Below are 11,075 nucleotides of genomic sequence, written 5' to 3'. Positions count from 1 at the left end.
GAGGGAGGGAGGGAGGGAGAGGGAGATAAAGGGAGGGAGGAAGGGAAATGAATCACGTATTAATTAGATCTTAAAGCCATTGGTTACAACGTTTCTTCCTGTATAATCTGGTAATTATATCGCTTTTTCTCTTTAATTAAACCTAAAACCGTGTAAATAATGGCTTTGAAATATTTAATAAGGGAAGATGGACGTTGGAACAGGAAAACTCATTGTTGTACCTCAAAACTAATTGTTTCAACCTTTACATAGATTTACATAGAAAATCAGACCACACAGACCCCATGGTCCAGACTTGGTGGTCTGTCCTTAAACCTAAGTGATTTTACATTAATCAGAAGACTCCAAAACGTTGCATTTCTACTCTAGTTGATATTAAGTTGAAGAGTCAGGCCTTCGTATCGGCACACATGGTAAAAATAAAACTACACAAGCAGTATCCATTACAAATCTTCCAATCGCGATACTTTATCGCTGATAATAAAATTGGGTTATCGGCCATCCGCTACTTAATTAAATATATATCAGTATCTTCGTTACTTTTGTAACCAAACTAGTAATAATCGCTACTTTTTTCCGCCTCTCAGAAAAAGACGTCTCCCTACACGTGGCCCGGGCGCCCGGTGTTGTATGAAAAAACAACACCAGAATTTTTCGGGGAATGCATCGTATCCTCAGAAATGCCCTACGGGAAGTATTGATGGTGATACGATTTATTTTCCGTCGCTAACTCTAAGACGCTGCCATTCATTATTTCCTAATCAATTCTTACCCTCTTGGCACTGGAAAGAAAGGTAATTATACGAGCAATCTTTTGATATCCTTAAGAAGGCTCTACGTGCATCACAGACGGAGATATAAGCAGGTAAAGATTTAACCCCCCCCCCCCCCCATCGGCAACTCTACGGGGCTAATCTACCACATTTCCCCCGCGAGGCCTTACACGAAAAAGTTGAAAAATTGAAAAATCGTTATTCCTTCTTCCAGTTCGATGAAAGGGGTTGATATATGTGAAGAAAAAAATACTAAAATTTCTGGTGCTATCAGAATTGCAATAGGCTTAAAACTTCTACAAATTTCTCTAACGCTGTAATATTTTTCTGAGCAACTGATAAACTATCTAAACGCCCTCTTCTCCCTTAAACCGGCTTTTCTTTATTTGGCTTCCTCTGTATATTTCTCTACCTCACAAATATTTTTCTTAGCCATTAGACCAATTATTTATATATATATATATATATATATATATATATATATATATATATATATATATATATATATATATATATATATATATATATATAGTTGATCCAATTTCTAATACAAATATTTCAGCGGTAGAAAATTTACAGAAAAAAAAGCTTCATAAATAAAAAGAGGTCGTATATAGTTGATCCATTTGTTAAGAAAAATATTTCCGCGGTTGAGAAATTTACAGAAGAACCCTAATAAATAAAGGGAGTTATTTAATATTACTGTATTTTTCTTTTTCTTTCCTTTCCGTCTTTGTTTTACCCGTCTTTTACTCTTGAAAGACAGTTAAGAAAAAACATATCGGACGGTTTTGGTGTTCAGGACGTTAATAATTTTTGGCCGGACTAAAGAAAAAAACAAAAATAAATCTTCGTTATACTGGATTACATTACGTACGTTGAATTAAAGTGATATATATATATATATATATATATATATATATATATATATATATATATATATATATATATATATATATATATATATATATGAAGAACAATACCTACGTATGATATTGTGTAGAACCATTATATATCAATTCTGATAGCATATTAACACCTATCCTCACCTTAATGTTATTAACAGCACTGTAAAAACACTCATTAATATTCACTTGATGTAAACTACGTAATGTATACTGTGTTCCGCAAAAAAATAAAAAAATAAAAAATAAAAAAATTCGGAATCAGATCGGAAGTACAATTACGGCATGAAATATTGCAATGATCATCTCAGCTGTCTTTGACATTTAAATTTTCTTTTATCGCCAGATGCCTTGGTCCTTGGCAAGGCCGTGTACGGTTTCATGGACGTCGGTAAATTAGAGACAAAGAAAGCCCTACATTTTTCCTTCCCCTGTCATAATTAATGAACTTCAGCTGTCGCAACTTTGGTGTGAACATACCCTAAGTATTTACCTGTGGAAATATGTCGAAGCAAAATATGAGCTGTTTGTGGCCATGAGAAGACCTCCACGTACAATATTATACCTACAGTTTCCTCGTTAGTGCTAGAAATCTAATGTATCACACCCAAAACGCCCACACACACACCCCAAGCACACGTACGGGAGTTCACGGTGTACGTTGGGAGGGACTTCTTGGCGGATGAGAGTAGGCAATATAGACGTTGAATTATCGCTTAATATACTGTCTGTGGCTATGGAAACACCTCCACGTACCGTCCTATACCTGTACGTTCCTTGTGGCTACAGGAAAAGCAATGTACCACGCCCCGAACGCCCAGAAATAGCCCGAAATTAGCCTGAATGCACGGCGAAAAAACACGACTTGGTCTTTGAATTCTCACCTCGTCCCCTGCTGAATGAATGGCATACCAGGCGTGTTTGCTCACAGGGGGCAGCACTGACCGGGGCTCCTTTTTTTTGTTTCTTTTTTTATTTCCGAAGATTGACATAAGAGTGAACAGGACTTTTTCCAGGAAGTTGCCGTCGATCGCTGGTGAACTTATCCCTTAAACGCCTCATATCTAACCCCTGAACCCACGTGACGTGACGTGGAAGGGGGGGGAGGTGATTAGCCAATGCCATAATCACTCGTTAATCATATATTGCTTACTCAGAGGAGGAGGGGGTTAGGGAGGAAGGAGGGAAGGAGAGGAGGAAGAGGGGGAGGGGGAGGGAAGGAAGGAGAGAGAGAGGTAGGTAACGGGAAGGTGTGTGTGTGTGTGTGTTAGTGTGTGTGTGTGTGTGTGTTTTCCTAGGCTGTCAATCTCTCTCTCTCTCTCTCGTGGTCAGGTGTGTCCGATCAAATCCTTTTTAATTCCGTATGAACGATCGAGTAATTGAGGTGACCAAAGGCTTGACCCAAATATAAATAAATAAATAGAAGAACGAGAAAGAAAAGAAAAGGAAGAATAAGATGGATTGAAAAAAAAAATGCAATGATTTAATAGATAATAGTAACACACACACACACACACACACACACACACACACACACACACACACACACACACACACACACACACACACACACACACACAGCCTGTCAAGAGGGGCCACACAATGGGAAGAGCCCAGCCAGCCCTCGCACCCCTCAACCCCTCTCATCTCCCCTCTCCACCTCTCACCCCTTCATCTTTTCTGTCCTGTCCAACCACACGTAGATTACTATTGGTAGCGGTAGTATACAGACACCCTCGCCATAGACTGATAGGTCTTCTGGTGTCTGTTCTTCCTATGTATTCATCACCTCCCCATCCCCTCTTACCCATTCCCTCCCTCTCCCCATTCACCCCTCACGCTTCCCCTCACCTCCCCATCCCCCTTCACCTCTCATCCAGCCACCTGCCACATCCCTCCCTCCATCATTATAACGCATCACCATCACTGCCTCATTTCAAGTATCCCTCCATCACTATAACATCACCATCACCAGTAGGGGAGAGCCGGTATGATTCGGGCAGTGGGATGGTCCGGCCATCGCACTTATTGTAAAGTGTATGGGACTGAGTGCCGCGAGATTTTGTGTGAATGTGCAAAACTTTGCCTTGGCCCACAAAGGGACAACCACGCCCTCAGAGCTGTTATTTTCGATGCAAGTCCTATTTTATGTTTTTCTGTATCTCGTATGTAATATTTTCAGGGTGTATCATAAGCTCTCGCTTCAAAAACGTGCCAATTAGCGAGATGTAAACTATTTCGGTGACGCAGCGATGCACGGCGAAGGTATTGCCGTATAACATAATCACCCAGCTCTCGTGCTGGAAAAGGAGTGTGACCACACATTTGCTTTTTTATAGTCGTGATGATTCGGACGGTTGATTTTTTCATGATTTTTATAAAACTTATATGAATTTAAACATTATAGGTGTTGCAACGGTTATATAAAGGTTAATTTATATTCAGATATTATGCTTGAGAAGAGAAGGAAGCCATAATACCAAAAATTTTGAGATGTTTCTTGTAGTTCTCCTTTTATTTATTTCCCCTCTAAATATTGAGAGGATACTTTGTCCTTATATAAATGTTTTGTAGAAGATATAATCTTGTTTATTAGCCAATCAAACTTAAGTTATATTAATATTATGACGAGTATCATGAGTGTCCGTACCATCCCACCTCCCAGGCCGAACCATCACCACGGGTGGGGATGGTTCGGACGATTTAGAAACTTGTCTTTCACCACCTACATCTGAAAACTGGAAATAGCTACGAGTGTCATATTAGCAGCCTAAAGAGCCAAAGGATGGAGGAACATTTTGAGATCAACAAAATTACACTATTACTTAAACTTCTTTTTCTAAAAATATTTTTCTAAAAAGTGTCCGAATCATACCGGCTCTCCCCTACCTATCACCTTCCCCTTCATCACCATATAAAGGATCACTATTACATTGACCACCATCAACACCATCATCACTATATCACTTTCCCATTATCGTCTATTATCAATATTTTTCCTGCTCCCTCCACCCTCTCTCCCAAGTCCAGTAATATTCCTTCAAACAACTACAAGGTCATTCTGTATTATACTCTCTAGTTGAAGCCAGTCTCCTGCCCCCATTCTCATATTTTGCCCTAATCTAATATGTACCATCTAGTTAATCAATCCGGTAATATTCCTTCAAACAACTACAGGGCCCCTTCTGTACACTGGTCATGGGAGGGTAAAATCTCACTTGCTTAAACCCTTCACTGTGGATTTCCTACAAGAAGACATCACCAAGCTACAGGAGTGGAGCAAAAAGTGGCTGCTACAATTCAGTGAAGAAAAATATATAGTCCTGCACCTTGGGAGGGGATATCCACCACACCAGTACCACGTGGGAAGCACTCCACTATCCACCACAGAGACAAAGAATGATCTGGGAGTACATATGTTACCAGGCTACCAGTGAAAAACACTCCACTATCCACCACAGAGGCAGAGAATGATCTGGGAGTACATGTTACCAGGCTACCAGTGAAGGCGAAATCCATGCCAATCACAGCGGACGGGTAAAAACATTTGCTAATAATCTGAACTGTCCGAGAAAACACATGAAAACCAGTGGAGTAGATACCAACCTTCAGCTTTGGGATGACCACAGACACATACATTTATTTTAAGGTGGATGTCATTATTTAGATATATGAAAGGGGCATCAAAACATAAAAAATGATAGACCCAAACACTCCCTCAATGACACAACATATGGACAGTAACATCATTATAAAAAATAAGTGCAAATTCAATACCTTATATATATAGAACAAATAATAGACCCAACAAGACATATCTGGCACACTAACATCAGTGTAAAAAATAAGTGCAAATTCAATACCTTATATATAGAACAAATAATAGACCCAACAAGACATATCTGGCACACTAACATCAGTATAAAAAAAATAAGTGAAAATTCAATACCTTGAGTTAACCACTAATAGTAGAGATTTTTGGGTATTTGGTAAGCTTTGGTTCCGTCTGGTAAGGCACTGGTAGAGGTTTTATGTTTTAGGAAAGGCTTTCATATGGGTTGTGTTGGTAGTAGTATTTCCAGGTGTAGATTTGCGAGCTTCCCCAACAACACGAAAAACACTCATAAGCCTGACTGGTATCCTTGGAGGCTTTGGGAAATAGCTGTCACAACCCAGGCTCGCCAGATTCTGTGCAGTGTAGTGCGGAGGACGCGGAGACAAACACAAAGCCTCTGGGGTCAAGGCGTTGGCCAGCGGCTGTAATAAATAAGTCATTTTTTCAACCCTTGTTACGTCTACGCTGCTGACGGATAATGCAGGCAAACATTTTATTCAACTTTCTTTTCCTTATTATTTGGTTGTTTTGTACAGAGATCAGAATTTAGTACCCTTACTGCTAACATGGGAGCATGTGCGGGAAACAACAGAATGTTTGAGCCCTCTCAACCTTTGTGTTCTCATAAGACTGAGACACTTTCATGGAGTATAAGATACTTATTTTCGTGACTGGACTTTTTTTCCACACCACCTCTGAGGTAAAAGTCCCAGGCGCGTTTTTATTTAAGAGGTGTCCCCTGAAGGCCTAATCCTCTCTTTGATCTTTGATCAGAAAATTCATTAGTTGGGTTGTTGACAAGTTGGCAACACAGCGGGTTTATGCGTTTATACGTTTTTAAATGGAAGCAGCAGTAAGTTATTGCAGTAAGAGTTGTTACAATAGCAGAAGCAGCACAGGTCATTATGCGTTAGCAGTACGAGTCGTTGCAGCAGCAGAAAAAAACACGAGTTGCTATGCATCATGCAGCAGTACGGGTCGTTGCAACAGCGGAAAAAACACGGGTTGCTATGCGTCATGCAGCAGTACGGGTTATGCAGAAGCAGAATGGGTTGCCGCGACAAGAGCGCCACAGTATCACCCAGCACCTTAAATATATTTGATCAATACTCTTACACTCTAACACGGGTGGATATAAAAAAATTTGACTCCACCCCCTCCCCCGTACCCTTGTCTGGTGCAGTGGTAGGGAAATTAAAGCCCGCAACGCCACACCGCACCACAATAAATGAACCACACCTCACCTTAATTAACGAGCCACACCGCACCACAGTAAACGAACCATACCGCACTACAATAAACGAACCATACCTCACCTTAATTAACGAACCACACCGCACCACAATAAATGGACCACACCTCACCTTAATTAACGAGCCGCACCGCACCACAGTAAACGAACCATACCGCACTACAATAAACGAACCATACCTCACCTTAATTAACGAACCACACCGCACCACAGTAAATGACCCACATCGCACCACAGTAAACAAACCACACAGCACCACAATAAAGGAGTCGGAGAGCATTTTACCGTCTCCAACTCCAGGCAAAAGTAGGCTACACACTTGTACCATTAAATATACCTTAAAGTACGTTATATCAGGCTTAAATATACCCTTAGTAAATTCATCACACTTCAGGTATAGACAGAAAAAAATCCCCTCCTCCTGTTTTGCCTCTTCTTTCTTCTTGTCTTCTTTATTCTTGTCTTCTTTTCCTCTTCATTGACTAGGCTCTCTTGCAGGCCTGGAAAAAATGGTACTGTCAGTCGCTTCCACATCAACTATTTCAAAAACACCAAAAAGGAGATCAACTGAGTTCCAGTGAGTGTGTTTTCTACGTTCATGGTACAAAAGAAGGGTCGTCTACCTCTACCACCAGGGTCTTAAATCTACCCGTGGAAAGACACAGAAATCCCTTGTCAAATATGTGAGCTTAAGTGCTGAAATGGTTTATTTAAGTATGCCCCAAAATTTGTTAATCAGAGAAAGGTTTACATTTTCTGCAAACTGAAAAGGGTCAAACTGCCACCAAGGTCTTAAAGCTACCCGTGGAAAGACACAGAAATCCCTTGTCAAATATGTGAGCTTAAGTGCTGAAATGGTTTATTTAAGTATGCCCCAAAATTTGTTAATCAGAGAAAGGTTTACATTTTCTGCAAACTGAAAAGGGTCAAACTGCCACCAAGGTCTTAAAGCTACCCGTGGAAAGGCACAGGAGTCCCATGAAAGCCTAGTCAAATATATGCAAGCTTGGGCGCCAAAATGTTATGTTAATCTTAACCCAGTAGCAGCGGGGATCATGTTTCTTAATGGTCCCTCTAAGCGAGAAAAATGAGAAAAAATCACCCCTCACACAAACCATTTCATAATATATATATCAAAGTATTTGTGATCAGATTATGTATCATCTATTTTGGGGGGTTTAAATCATGGCACAAATTTGGCCCGTCGCTGCTACACGGTAAAGCCACAAATTTGGCCTGTCGCTGCTACCGGGTTAAAATATGTCTGTAATTAGAAAGGTTTACACTTGCAGAAGACTTCACGCTAAATGAATTCATGTCCAACAGGACTATGAGACCTCTACCCATAATAATCCATATGAAAAAGTTTTGATTGCAACGAAAGAAATCAGTCGGTACCTTAACCCGCTGTGTGTGAGGGTGGTGCCGTCGTCTCCTTCCCCAACACACACACACCGCCTCCTGCAGTCATCTTCCTCCTCTTCACAGCATCGACCATCTGGCTGCCTGGAAGAAACTCTGTTGTTAGTCTAATGAAGGTTACATTTTCTGAGTCTACATGAGTTTGTGATTATCCAGGATGAGTGAGACAGAAGTTGGTGTTCAGAGATGCTCCCACCTCGCTCATTAACTATTTCCAAATGTTAAAAAGAGATCAGCGATGTTCTAATGAGTGTTTTATTAGGTTCATGGCACAGAAGAAGGGTCAAGCTACACTTCCACCTCTCTCATTAACTATATCCAAGTGCTAAAAAAGAGATCAGCGATGTTTTAATGAGTGTTTTATTAGGTTCATGGCACAGAAGAAGGGTCAAGCTACCACAGGATCATTAAACCAGTAGCAGCGACGGGATAAATTTGTGGCTTCACCGAGTAGCAGCGAAGAGCCTGGGAGTGTATGTTACCGGGCTACCAGTGAAGGGATATCCAGCACACCAATACCACATGGGAAACACTCCACTATCCACCACAGAGCCAGAGAAAGACCTGGGAGTGTATGTTACCAGGCTACCAGTGAAGGGATATCCAGCACACCAATACCACATGGGAAACACTCCACTATCCACCACAGAGCCAGAGAAAGACCTGGGAGTGTATGTTACCAGGCTACCAGTGAAGGGATATCCAGCACACCAATACCACATGGGAAACACTTCACTATCCACCACAGAGCCAGAGAGAGACCTGGGAGTGTATGTTACCAGGCTACCAGTGAAGGGATATCCAGCACACCAATACCACATGGGAAACACTCCACTATCCACCACAGAGCCAGAGAGAGACCTGGGAGTGCATGTTACCAGGCTACCAGTGAAGGCCAAATCCATGCCAATCGCAGTGGCCGGGTTAAAAGTGTCACAAGTAAATTAAATATGAATGGTAAAAATCCAGGATAAAGAGATAGAGCTCACCTTTCCATTCCTGCGTCTCTGCTTCTTGTCTCTTGCCTCCTCGTGCTTGAGTCGTCTCTCCCTCCGCCTCCCTTCACCTCCTCGTCCTAGTGCTCCTCCTCCGTTCCCCGGCCAGCCAGGGGAGGAGGAGGGGAAGAGAAGAGACGAAAATTAGTGCACATCCCTAAATAGAGGGTGCAAAACCTATTACAATCTCGCCACCTTCGTAAAGAAACCGCCTAAGTCGTTATTTTCTATTTTTCAAGAAGAGAACTGTCATCATCTCATTTGGCTTAAGATTTAGGCAGAAATAAAAAGGCAATTCTAGAACACTCAAACCCTGAATATCTAAGACAACTTAACAAAAATGGAAATCACTGAAAAATGACTTAGGCAATTACTTTATGAGGGTGACGATATAACAGCAGGAGGTGTGTGTGGGGGAGGGGGTGGAGGAGGAGGGGGAAAAGATAGGAAAGAAGGCCATGCTCTTTGCACCTCTGTGACATGTGCACCGCGGGGAGACTTGACATGAGAGCCCCGCCCCGCCCAACGGTGTTACGACGTCGGGATGACATCAGCTTCATTCACACACTCTTCTGCCACCACTATGACATGTGCACCTCAAGGGAGGCAGATCCTCAATCCGACTGAACGACAAACAACCCAGACAGTGGTTCAGGCCACCCTAGCCAGCCACATTAAGCCGAAACGGTGGAGGTGTCGGCGCAACCCTCCCCACCTTAGGGCTGCCGCCGACAGCTTCATGAGTCCCCCCACTCCCAAACGGGTGTTACGACGTCGGGATGGTCTCGCCGGATCTCGGGACGGACAGATTCACACAAGGAGGTAAAGGAAGTTGAAGGAGGAGGAGGAGGAGGAGGCAGGCTGAGAAAAGATTAAGGTTCGTTAGAAAGTAAAAAGTTTTTAATAGAAGGCAAAAATGAAGCCAAACCCTCAGAATGTCATAGTGAGGTACTTAACTTAGTAATGCAGAGCTCTTCCTCCTCTTGCTGTGGTCTGGGCAGGGCAGCCCCTTGCTTGCTGTGGAGGGCAGCACTCCCACAGCAGCTGAGGAGAGGGAAGGAAGTGGTCACACCAAGGTACATATCATTAACCCGGTAGCAGCAACAGGCCAAATTTGTGCCATGATATTTACCCCCCAAAATAGATGATACATAAACTGATCACAAATGCTTTGATATATATTATGAAATGGTTTGTGTGAGGGGTGATTTTTTCTCATTTTTCTCACTTGGAGGGACCGTTAAGAAACATCAACCCCGCTGCTACCGGGTTAAACCACCCCTGGGAATGCCTGAAACTCCTATAAAAGCCTTAAAAATGTGAGCTTGGGCGCCAAAATATTTAAGAAAATGACCCAGAGAAGCTGGCAATGATTCGAACACATGAAGAGAGGAGAGGGCGGAGTGCTGAGGATGGTGGAGGATACTGAGGTACCTAGAGGGAGGACAGTTAGAAGACCCAAGGATAACATGGAGAGGAACAGTGACACAAGACCTGGAAGTGTTAGAAAGAGGAAGGATTAGCATTGGACCCAGCAAAATGGAGGAGCATCAAGGCAAGTCCGCCATCAAGACTGGAAGGACTATAAACAAAGAAGAAGGAGAATATGGAGCAGCTAACAACTCTGTGTATATCTGAGGTAGTGTTAGAGGCAACCAAACCAAGGCGAAGTTCTGTTTTTGGTGGCACCTGGCGGCTGAATTCTTGCTAGAGTGGTGTTGGGTTACTTGGCCAAAGTGACATAGATGAGCGCTGAGGCCATATGCAGCTTTAGCCTATGCCCCAAAGCTTTCCATGAACACCTCCATACAAAACAGCAATAGAGAAGGAATTAACACCTTGACCGTGGATTTCCTACAAGAGGACATCACCAAGCTACAGGAATGGAACAAA

General features: G+C 42.3%; 1 long non-coding RNA gene across 1 annotated transcript; it reads right to left on the bottom strand.

Annotated features, from left to right (window-relative positions):
• Positions 1 to 5,122: 5,122 nt before the first annotated feature.
• LOC127006820 (uncharacterized) lies at positions 5,123 to 9,849 on the bottom strand. The gene is made up of 3 exons (XR_007759779.1): positions 9,177 to 9,849; positions 8,164 to 8,271; positions 5,123 to 7,265 (listed from the first exon to the last, which is right to left on the bottom strand). It is a non-coding gene; the product is annotated as an uncharacterized LOC127006820 (long non-coding RNA).
• Between the last annotated feature and the right edge of the window lie 1,226 nt (positions 9,850 to 11,075).

This window comes from Eriocheir sinensis, chromosome 33 (genome assembly GCF_024679095.1).
Source record: "Eriocheir sinensis breed Jianghai 21 chromosome 33, ASM2467909v1, whole genome shotgun sequence".
NCBI lineage: Eukaryota > Metazoa > Arthropoda > Malacostraca > Decapoda > Varunidae > Eriocheir > Eriocheir sinensis.
This window is presented reverse-complemented; position numbering and strand designations above follow the sequence as displayed.